This window comes from Scyliorhinus torazame, chromosome 2 (assembly GCF_047496885.1).
Source record: "Scyliorhinus torazame isolate Kashiwa2021f chromosome 2, sScyTor2.1, whole genome shotgun sequence".
Classification (NCBI taxonomy): domain Eukaryota; kingdom Metazoa; phylum Chordata; class Chondrichthyes; order Carcharhiniformes; family Scyliorhinidae; genus Scyliorhinus; species Scyliorhinus torazame.
The window spans coordinates 80,825,026-80,834,790 of record NC_092708.1 but is presented as its reverse complement, the minus strand read 5'-3'; positions in this window follow the sequence as shown (position 1 = coordinate 80,834,790).

Below are 9,765 nucleotides of genomic sequence, written 5' to 3'. Positions count from 1 at the left end.
CCCCCTCATGGAGTTCCCTCTCCCCCACTGTGCCAAAGCCCTGAAACGTTGCCTGGGCTTCTTTTCTTATTACGCCCAGTGGGTTCCACAATACACCGACAAGGCCCGTGCGCTAATCCAGTCCACTACTTTTCCCCTGTCGACAGAGGCATGCCAGGCCTTTAGCCGCATCAAAGTGGATATCGCAAAGGCCACGATGCGCGCCATCGATGAGTCCCTCCCCTTCCAGGTCGAGAGCGACGCATCGGATGTAGCTCTGGCGGCCACCCTCAACCAAGCAGGCAGACCCGTGGCCTTCTTCTCCCGAACCCTCCACGCTTCAGGAATCCGCCACTCCTCAGTGTAAAAGGAGGCACAAGCAATAGTGGAAGCTGTGCGACACTAGAGGCATTACCTGGCCGGCAAGAGATTCACTCTCCTCACGGACCAACGGTCGGTTGCCTTCATGTTCGATAATGCACAGCGGGGCAAGATCAAGAACGACAAGATCTTGCGGTGGAGGATCGAACACTCCACCTTCAATTATGAGATCTTGTACCGTCCCGGAAAGCTGAACGAGCCGTTCGATGCCCTATCTCGCGGCACATGTGCCAATGTACAAGTGGACCGTCTACAAGCCCTCCTCCACGGGAACCTCTGCCACCCGGGGGTCACTCGTTTCTACCACTTCCTTAAGGCCCGCAACCTCCCTTACTCCGTCGAGGACGTCCGAACAGTCAGCAGAAACTGCCAGATCTGCGCGGAGTGCAAACCGCACTTTTTCAGGCCAGATGGAGTGCACCTGGTTAAGGCCTCTCAACCCTTTGAACGCCTCAGTTTGGATTTCAAAGGCCCCCTATCCCCACCGATCGCAACGCGTACTTCCTGAACGTCGTTGACGAATACTCCCGTTTCCCTTTCGCTATCCCCTGTCCCGACATGACAGCGTCCACGGTCATTAAAGCCTTCGGTACCATTTTTACACTGTTCGGTTTCCCCGACTATATCCATAAAGACAGGGGGTCCTCCTTTATGAGTGACGAACTGCGTCAATTCCTGCTCAGCAAGGGCATAGCCTCAAGCAGGACGACCAGTTACAACCCCCGGGGGAACGGGCAGGTAGAAAGGGAGAATGGAACGGTCTGGAAGGCCGTCCTGCTGGCCCTCCGGTCTAGGAGTCTCCCAATTTCCCTCTGGCAGGAAGTTCTCCCAGATACCCTTCACTCTATCCGGTCCCTGCTGTGCACCACCACGAATCAAACGCATCCCGAGCGCCTCCTTCTCTTTCCTAGGAAGTCCTCCTCTGGAACGCCACTTCCCACCTGGCTAGCAGCTCCGGGACCCATTCTGCTCCGGAAACATGTGCGGGCGCACAAGTCAGATCCGTTGGTGGAACGGGTGCATCTCCTTCACGCCAACCCGCAATACGCCTATGTGGAGTACCCCGATGGCCGACAGGACACGGTCTCCCTGCGAGACCTGGCACCCGCCGGAGCAACCCACACCCCCCCAACGCCAATCACCACCTCCTCACTCCCGCCGGCTCATCCCGCAGCCACCCCCTCCCCGGGGGGTTCGGTTCTCCTCCCAGACCCGCCCAGGAGTAAGGACACAGGGGACAGCGCTACGCTCCCAGAGTCGACGGGACTCGAGCCAGCGCCATCACCACCACGCCTGAGACGATCGGAAAGGACGACCAGGGCACCCATCCGGCTCATCGAATCACTTTAATTCTCAACGTTTTCAGTTATTGTGTCTTGTTATAGTTATGGCATCATGCCGACCCTGTTTGGCCCGTTGGCCCAGTTGAAGCGATAATTTTGTGTTTTGTTCAAAGTTACGGCACAGTACCGACTCTGTAAACCCCTACCACCATGCGAATCACCATCCCGCCGGGTTCTTTTTCAACAAGGGGTGAATGTGGTGGTATGTATTAGGGGTAATACGGTACACCACGTGCCGACAGGCTATTGGTGGAGGGATGCCAGGTCCTGATAGGATCTGCCACCTACTGGACTCCACCCAGAAATGCCGGTATAAGAACCCAGCTTTTCCCTCCATTTCCCTCAGCAGCTGCATTCTGTAACCACGCTGCTGGGGATAAAGTTCTGCTTAATAAAGCCTTCAATTGACATTACCTCAACCTGCCTCGCGTCATATTGACGGTGCTACAGGTAGCACAGTGGTTAGCACAATTGCTTCACAGCACCAAAGCCCCAGGTTCGATTCCTGGCTTGGGTCACTGTCTGTGCGGATTCTGCACGTTTCCCTGTGTCTGCGTGGGTTTCCTCCGGGTGCTCCGGTTTCCTCCCACAAGTCCCGAAAGGCGTGCTTTTAGGTAATTTAGACATTCTGATCTCTCTCTCCATGTACCCCAACAGGTGCCGTAGTGTGGTGACTAGGGACTTTTCACAGTAACTTCATTGCAGTGTTAATGTAAGCCTATTTGTGACAATAAAGATTTTTATTATTAAACTACAGTTATGCAATGCTAGCAGAAAAGAATATTCAGTTGAAAATATAATGTTGGTTAAACATATGCTGTACACACTGTTGTAAATGTTCTCATATTTATATGAAAATAGTGTACAGCCTTTTCAGTGACCTGTTTCATGTATACTAGTGTTTACATAGCAGAACAGATATCTAAAATTAATGCAGACGTTTCTGCAGCACCTGCTAATGTTGATTAACCTGAGGGTTTTTTTTTGTCAATAGACACTAAAATTAGATGAGAAATACTTGAAAGATAAATGTCAAGTCAAATCAGGGCTTTTTTTTCTTGCAGAGGCTCCAACATAAGAACAGCTAGTCCTGTAGATTTCATGACAGAATCAGTTCATTACTCTTCCGGAAGCTAGGCCTGGAGTGATCAAAAGAATCCAGCTCTTGTAGCTATAAATCTATCGCTGCGTTTAAAAACATGTCTCTGCAGCCGTAGGCAAGTATTTTCAGGGAAATCCTGACAAAGTTGGACAACATAAGAACTGAATTACTAACAAAAAGTGAAAGAAAACACTGAGCAGACTGAAATGTTAATTTACAGTCACGCTGATATAAAATGATTTTGTCAATCATACATTTTGCTCTTGATACCTGCTCACTTTGTACAGGAGATTAAATGCAATGTTTTTAATTATACCACACTTCCAGAACTTTTCAGAATTTTTGACAAGATATTGACACCGTCGGTAGACGCTTACTAATTATAGCTGTCAACGAAGAACTATTACTAATCCAGGAAAGCAAATGAAAATAAAGGAACTGGCATTTGTGACATTAGCTACAAGGTGTTTCTTATACATCCTAGGTTTCTTCCCTAATTGGGAAATGTGGTCGGTCAAATGTATGGGTAAGTTACATATGTAATTTACATATTATATTTGATCTGGCACCGTGAGCAACAATATATAAATATAATAATAATGATCTTTATTGTCACAAGTGGGCTGACATTGACACTGCAATGAAGTTGTGTAAAGCCCCGAGCCGCCACATTCCGGCGCCTGTTCGGGTACACAGAGGGAGAATTCAGCATGTCCAATTCACCTACGTCTTTCGGGACTTGTGGGAGGAAACCAGAGAACCCGGAGGAAACCCACGCAGACACGGTGAGAACGTACAGAATCCGCATAGACAGTGACCCAAGCCAGGAATCAAACCTGGGACCCTGGTGCTGTGAAGCAACAGTGCTAACCACTTTGCTACCATGCTACCTGTGCGACCGTGCAGGATTCTCCGGTCCTCCAGCCGCATGTTTCTCAGCAGCGCGCCGTTCGCTGGTGGCTGGACTCTATCTTCCCGTCACTTGTAAGTGGGATTTCCTATTGAAACCACCCACGCAGGTGGGAAATCCACTGGCGGAGATGTACTGCCAGTAGGAAAAGAGGGTCCCAATGGCTGGAGGATTCCAGCCAACATAAATATCACTTCATGATATTTTGAAACTAATGATTGAAATTGCTGTAAATATATTGCACTAGATGTCTTATTACTTCCATACCTTGCAAGCAACATGGCCCACTCAATGTTTGAGAAGACATATTATTCAAAACAAATATCTTTGAATTTATCATTTACTTTAAATTGAAGCAGCTCGTTTACCTTTCCTATCAATTAGCATTGCTGAACTGCTCAAATTTGCAAAATATAAATTTTGATAGACAACACAAGACAGACGGATGTTCTCATTGTGACAGTTATTTCTCAAAGTTGTGGTGATCTGATTTGGTTGCAGTGCTGACTGACATTTGCAGCTCATTGCTACATTTGTGATGTGTTGCCTAGATTCTCAGACCATGAGCTAGGAAGTTAACAGGAACAGATACATTTCCCCTGCAGGAAAAATAAAATATTATCCTGTTCTTTTGAAAGATTTTGTGGGTCTTCCCTGCAGAGCGGAGGGGGTGAAGGTCAGACCCAATGTAAGGGCACGTTTAGAGAAGATAGCAGCGTTTGTGGATCTGTATGTCCAATTGAATCAATATTACAATAAACCACAAATATTAGGATGCAGATTCATAACAGTCATCCAAATGCTAAGTTCCCAACATTAGTTGCATAGATGCAATAAAACACCAAGTAGATGCTGAGCATATTCCCTCAGGGGCGGAAGTATTCGGAAGATATTCCAAGGCCAGTTTCATGCATATCTCCTAATACCAGACTTCAACCTCGCAATTGTGGAAGTCTGGGAGCAGGCTATTTTTATTCCCTTTGGAATAAAATGTACTACATGAAAAGAAAGGGACAGCTGAGAAAAATGCCTAAAAATACTCATTATTCAAAACATATTTAATTAGTGTTCAGCTTATGAAGGGACTTGTGAAACTGAATGTTCCTTTTCATATCCTTTCCTTTAAATAATGAAATATATTACCACTGGCTTTATCTCTAGGAAGTTATCAGCCACAAATATCACTCTGTTTAAACCTATGTAAGTGACATTCTGAATCCATCATTGCCACAAGCACAGTTGTTGCCAACAGTCAACGAACATCGATACAGATTTATTTCATCACTCAGATCTCAGGGTGAAGCCTGAAGTTACATTACTTTCCTGAACTTCTTTAGGATTTCAACAATAAAAGTTTAAACAGCCATAAATGCCAGTGTTAACGGATACCTTCCCTTGCAAGGAAGGAAACTTGGATCTATTCTGGACACTTGCCATTCTAGGAGGATTGTGTTGACAGTTGGGGCTGTATTTTAAAGTTTGTCTTTGGGAAATTTCAGAAATGTTACAATTTAGAAGAACATATCAACACATTCAATCAATTTTTGTGCTGTTTGTAACCAATAAGTGCAGAGCTAAGGCTGCAATGCTGGAACATTTGACTAAATTTACTTATTTATGGCTTGCGCACATGAAATTACACAGAACATAGAACATACAGTGCAGAAGGAGGCCATTCGGCCCATCGAGTCTGCACCGACCCACTTAAGCCCTCACTTCCACCCTACCTCCGTAACCCAATAACCCCTCTTAATCTTTTTGGACTCTAAGGGCAATTTAGCATGGCTAATCCACCTAACCTGCACGTCTTTGGACTGTGGGAGGGAACCGAAACACCCGGAGGAAACCCACGCAGACACGGGGAGAACGTGCAGACTCCGCACAGACAGTGACCCAGCGGGGAATCGAGCCTGGGACCATGGCGCTGTGAAGCCACAGTGCTAGCCACGTGTGCTTCCGTGCTGTCCCTTTAAGAAGTCTCAAATTATGTAGCATCATCTATATTTCTCAAAGATATATTTCTAAGCCCTTCATATACAATGAATTACTCTGAAATAGACTGACAGTGGTAAATGAGTTGAATATGGAAGCTATAGCCTACTCTATTCCTACATTACAACAGTGACTACACTTCAAAAATAACTTCATTGGTGGCAAAGAGCTTTGGGGGATCCTGAAACTGATTTACAAATGCAACATTTTTTGTTACCCCTAAAGACCAGGGCTTCACATGTTTCTTATGATGGGGTGTTCTGATGTTCAATCACCCTACCAAAGTCTTATGTTCTGAATTTGGCCAAGGGCATCAAGAGTATCCTCAGGGTTTATTAGATTAATTTGTGGAACTCTTTCTGACTCTCAGCGGATGCCATTAATTGCTTCCACATTACTGGCCACATCTTTGTATTTGTTTTCCATCTGATTTTCCCACAACCTTGTAGTTCTATGGAAAAGCAAATATTTTATGCATCCGCAGCAACGTGAAATGATCAAACCTATTCATTGATTGTTGTCTTTGTAGCTATGTCAATTATGGTAAATAAGGGGGAGCTGTGTTAAGGGCTGGCAGCTTCAAAAGGACTAAAATTAGGCTGGTCATGGAAATGTCAGCTCTCTTCTAATTGAAAGGCTGCAAAGTGCAAAGTTCCTCTGGCTCCCACTGGAGCTGTGTATTGACCCAAGTGTGGTGACCACTACATGGATTTTCTTTTTAAATCAAGAGCTTTCTGTCACAATGAGTACTCTTGAAACAAGTAACAGTAATGGAGTAGGCAGTTTGACGATGATAAAATACTATGTCATGTGATGTTCTGTATCTTGGGCGGGATTTTCCCCTACCCGGCGGGGTGGGGACTTCCAGCGTAATGGAGTGGCGGGAACCACTCCGGCGCCGGGCCGCCCCAAAGGTGCGGAAGTCTGCGCCCCTTTAGGGGCCAAGCCCTCACCTTGAGGGGCTAGCCCCGCGCCGGAGTGGTTTGCGCTCCACCGGCTGGCGGGAAAGGCCTTTGGCGCCACGCCAGCCGGGGCCGAAAAGTCTTCGCCGGGCGACGCGGGTGGGCGCATGTGCGGGAGCGTCAGCGGCTGCTGACGTCATCCCCACGCATCCGCCGGGGAGAGGGTCTCTTCCACCTCTGCCATACTGAAGACCATGGCGAAGGTGGAAGAAAAAGATTGCCCCCACGGCTCAGGCCCGCCCGTGGATCGGTGGGCCCCGATCGCGGGCCAGGCCACCGTGGGGGCAACCCCCGGGGCCAAATCGCCCCGCGCACCCCCCCCCCCCCAGGACCCCGGAGCCCGCCTGCGCCGCCTTGTCCTGCCGTTCAAAAGGTGGTTTAATCCATGCTGGAATCGCACCGCGCCGGTCGGCGGGGGCGGGAATTGCACCGCGCCGGTCGGCGAGCCCACCCTGCCGATTCACCGGCCCGCGATGAGCCGAAGTCCCGCTGCTGGAATGCCTGTCCTGCCAGCGTGGATTAAACCACCTTTTTAGCAGCGGGACAAGGCGGCGCGGGTAGGCTCCGGGGTCCTGGGGGGGCCACGGGGCGATCTGGCCCCTAAAGATGCGGAGACTTCCGCACCTTTGGGGCGGCCCGACGCCGGAGTGGTTCCCGCCACTCCATTACGCCGGAACCCCCCGCCCCGCCGGGTATGGGACAATCCCGCCCCTTATCTTTATTCCAAATTCCTTTATATCTAAGTGAAAGTCAAATGTGCCTAATCGCTCTGGTGTGGGATGGTTGGTTGATTTAGGGGCATGCCCATGTGTTCCAACTTTGTCAGACAGTATTGCTTGGGAAGAAGCTCTTCAACTCAATCATTGTAATGGCATTGATTTATATTGTGTTCATTCTTAAAGAAGCCTGTTAGGCAATATGTCAACGTCATATCAAGCCCTTCAAATAATGTTTACTCTGGTGAAAAGAAAACAATTATGCTTCATCGGAATGAGGCAATACTGTTTTGAAAGAGCAAAAAATACACTTTCTGAATCGAAGAATGCAGCGCACAGTAAAAAGACTTTTCTAAAAGTTAAACTCAAATCAATTTTTAAAATACAGAGTTGTCCGTCTGCGGAATTAAGTTATTAAAAAACAATTTAGCTGCATTGCTGGATACAATGACTATAGAGGTCAAGATCCATAAGTAAATTTGATCATTACAAAATGCTGCAGATGCTTAAATAGTTGTTTTGGAACAGAAATACAAACCTGTGGCAGAATCAGATAGGAAACAAGGATGAAAATATATTTTCAGATGGATTTGATGATAAGAGATCTCTGAATACATTTGACTGGACCATCAGAAGTTCCACAAACTGATCTCGTGAAGTCTCATTTGAAATATTCAGCTGTTCTTTCAATTACTACTTTAATGAATTTAGTTTCTGAGGCTACTTGTTGCTACTTATTTTGCAAATATAGGCAGATCTTCAGTCACAACATTGTTTCTACCAGCAGTTAATAATCTTAACACTTGTCGGGATGATAATGAATCTTCGTCCCTTTGTGCTTCATGCACACTTAGGAGGTATCCTGAGTTGTGGGGGGAATATTTGTGCCTGGAACAAGGGCAGGGATATTAATATCATGGTCATCAGCGAGAAGTGACACTACCGGCCTCCTGTTTCATTGGCCTGAATCTTCCGCGAGTGACAATCACTTTGCTGCACTGCTCTGTCTTTTCCGCAGCATGATGGAATTCGCATTTCCAGCCTGGCCTTCTGATCCTGGCTTCCTCAGAAATGTGGAGTGACCTCCCATTGAACTGCTTCCTTGTCGAACTGGATCATTGGGGGGGAAATATGCCCTCTTTTTACAGCACAAGTTGCTTTATTCTGGCAAGTGTTCACGAACACACTGGAAATCTTTCGGACACATAAACATCTTTTCAGTGTTAGTGAATGAGCGCATGAGTGAATGGGTGAATGTGTAGGTGTATAAGTGGGTAGGGTGAGTGAGATAACTGGGTAAATGGCTAGGTTGGCAGCTGGGAAGGGTAGGTCAGCAGGTGGGTAGGCTTGCAGACAGATAGGGTGGAAGCTGGGTAGGGTAGTAGGTGGGCAGAGTGATAGGAAGGTGGATGGGGTGGAAGGGTTGTCATATTGGGGTCCAGGTCATGTTGGGGGACTTGTGAGGGAGTTGATTGATCGAGGTTGGTAGTCAGGTGGATCGGGATAGTCAGGTTGCGTTATGGGGGAGTTGGAGGTTGGGGGGGAGTTGGGTGGTAGAGGCTAGTCAGAGCAGGTGGGGGGGGGGGTTGTTGGGAGATCATTTGGAAGTCCAGGATCAGGGTGGGGGGGGGGGGGGGGGGAGTTGGTTGGTGGGGGCTAGTCCTGTCATATTGGGGGCAATCGAAGGATAGTCAGGAGGCCAGGACGTATTTGGAGGGATCAACGGGAGTAGTTGGCGGTCACTTGTGTGGTTACTCAGGAGTTAGACTAGGATTTTCTATGTAATATTTCCTGAATTATTATTCAGGTAAGTAAGTCGGAAACGTCCAAAGTCTCCGACTCCAACTGAGAATCAGGGACTTTTTCAGGGGGTCCTGGGAAGCAGGGAGGTGTTTAACTTCCAGGACAATTTCCACGGAGTCAGTGCGTTGCGACTAGTGGACGTTGAGACATCCACTGGGTCACTGATAGACATCAATTCAGATGAGACGCTGAGAAGCAGTGAACAGATGCGTTAATAAGCTAAATATGTGCCAACCTGTAGCTCCTCCCACACTGCAGGGCTGACCGAGGTCAACAGGCTTTATACCTCCACAACTGGGCGGAGCCACAGGCGGAGCCAACAGCAGCACCAATAATAACATTCCAACAGTACAACAGCAACAACCAATAACAGAACAGCAATAACAATAAGTATATACAACAGTGGAGATAACAATAGAAATATAACAGTAGAACATATATACAACGTAGTCATACGTGGTTAACTAGATTCACCCCCTGTTAAAAAAAAAGTCCGGCGGGGGTGAAAGGGACTCATAAGTTCAGTCTCACAGGAGGATGAATTGTTCGCTGCGAACGCCTCAGCTCCAGCTGCGGC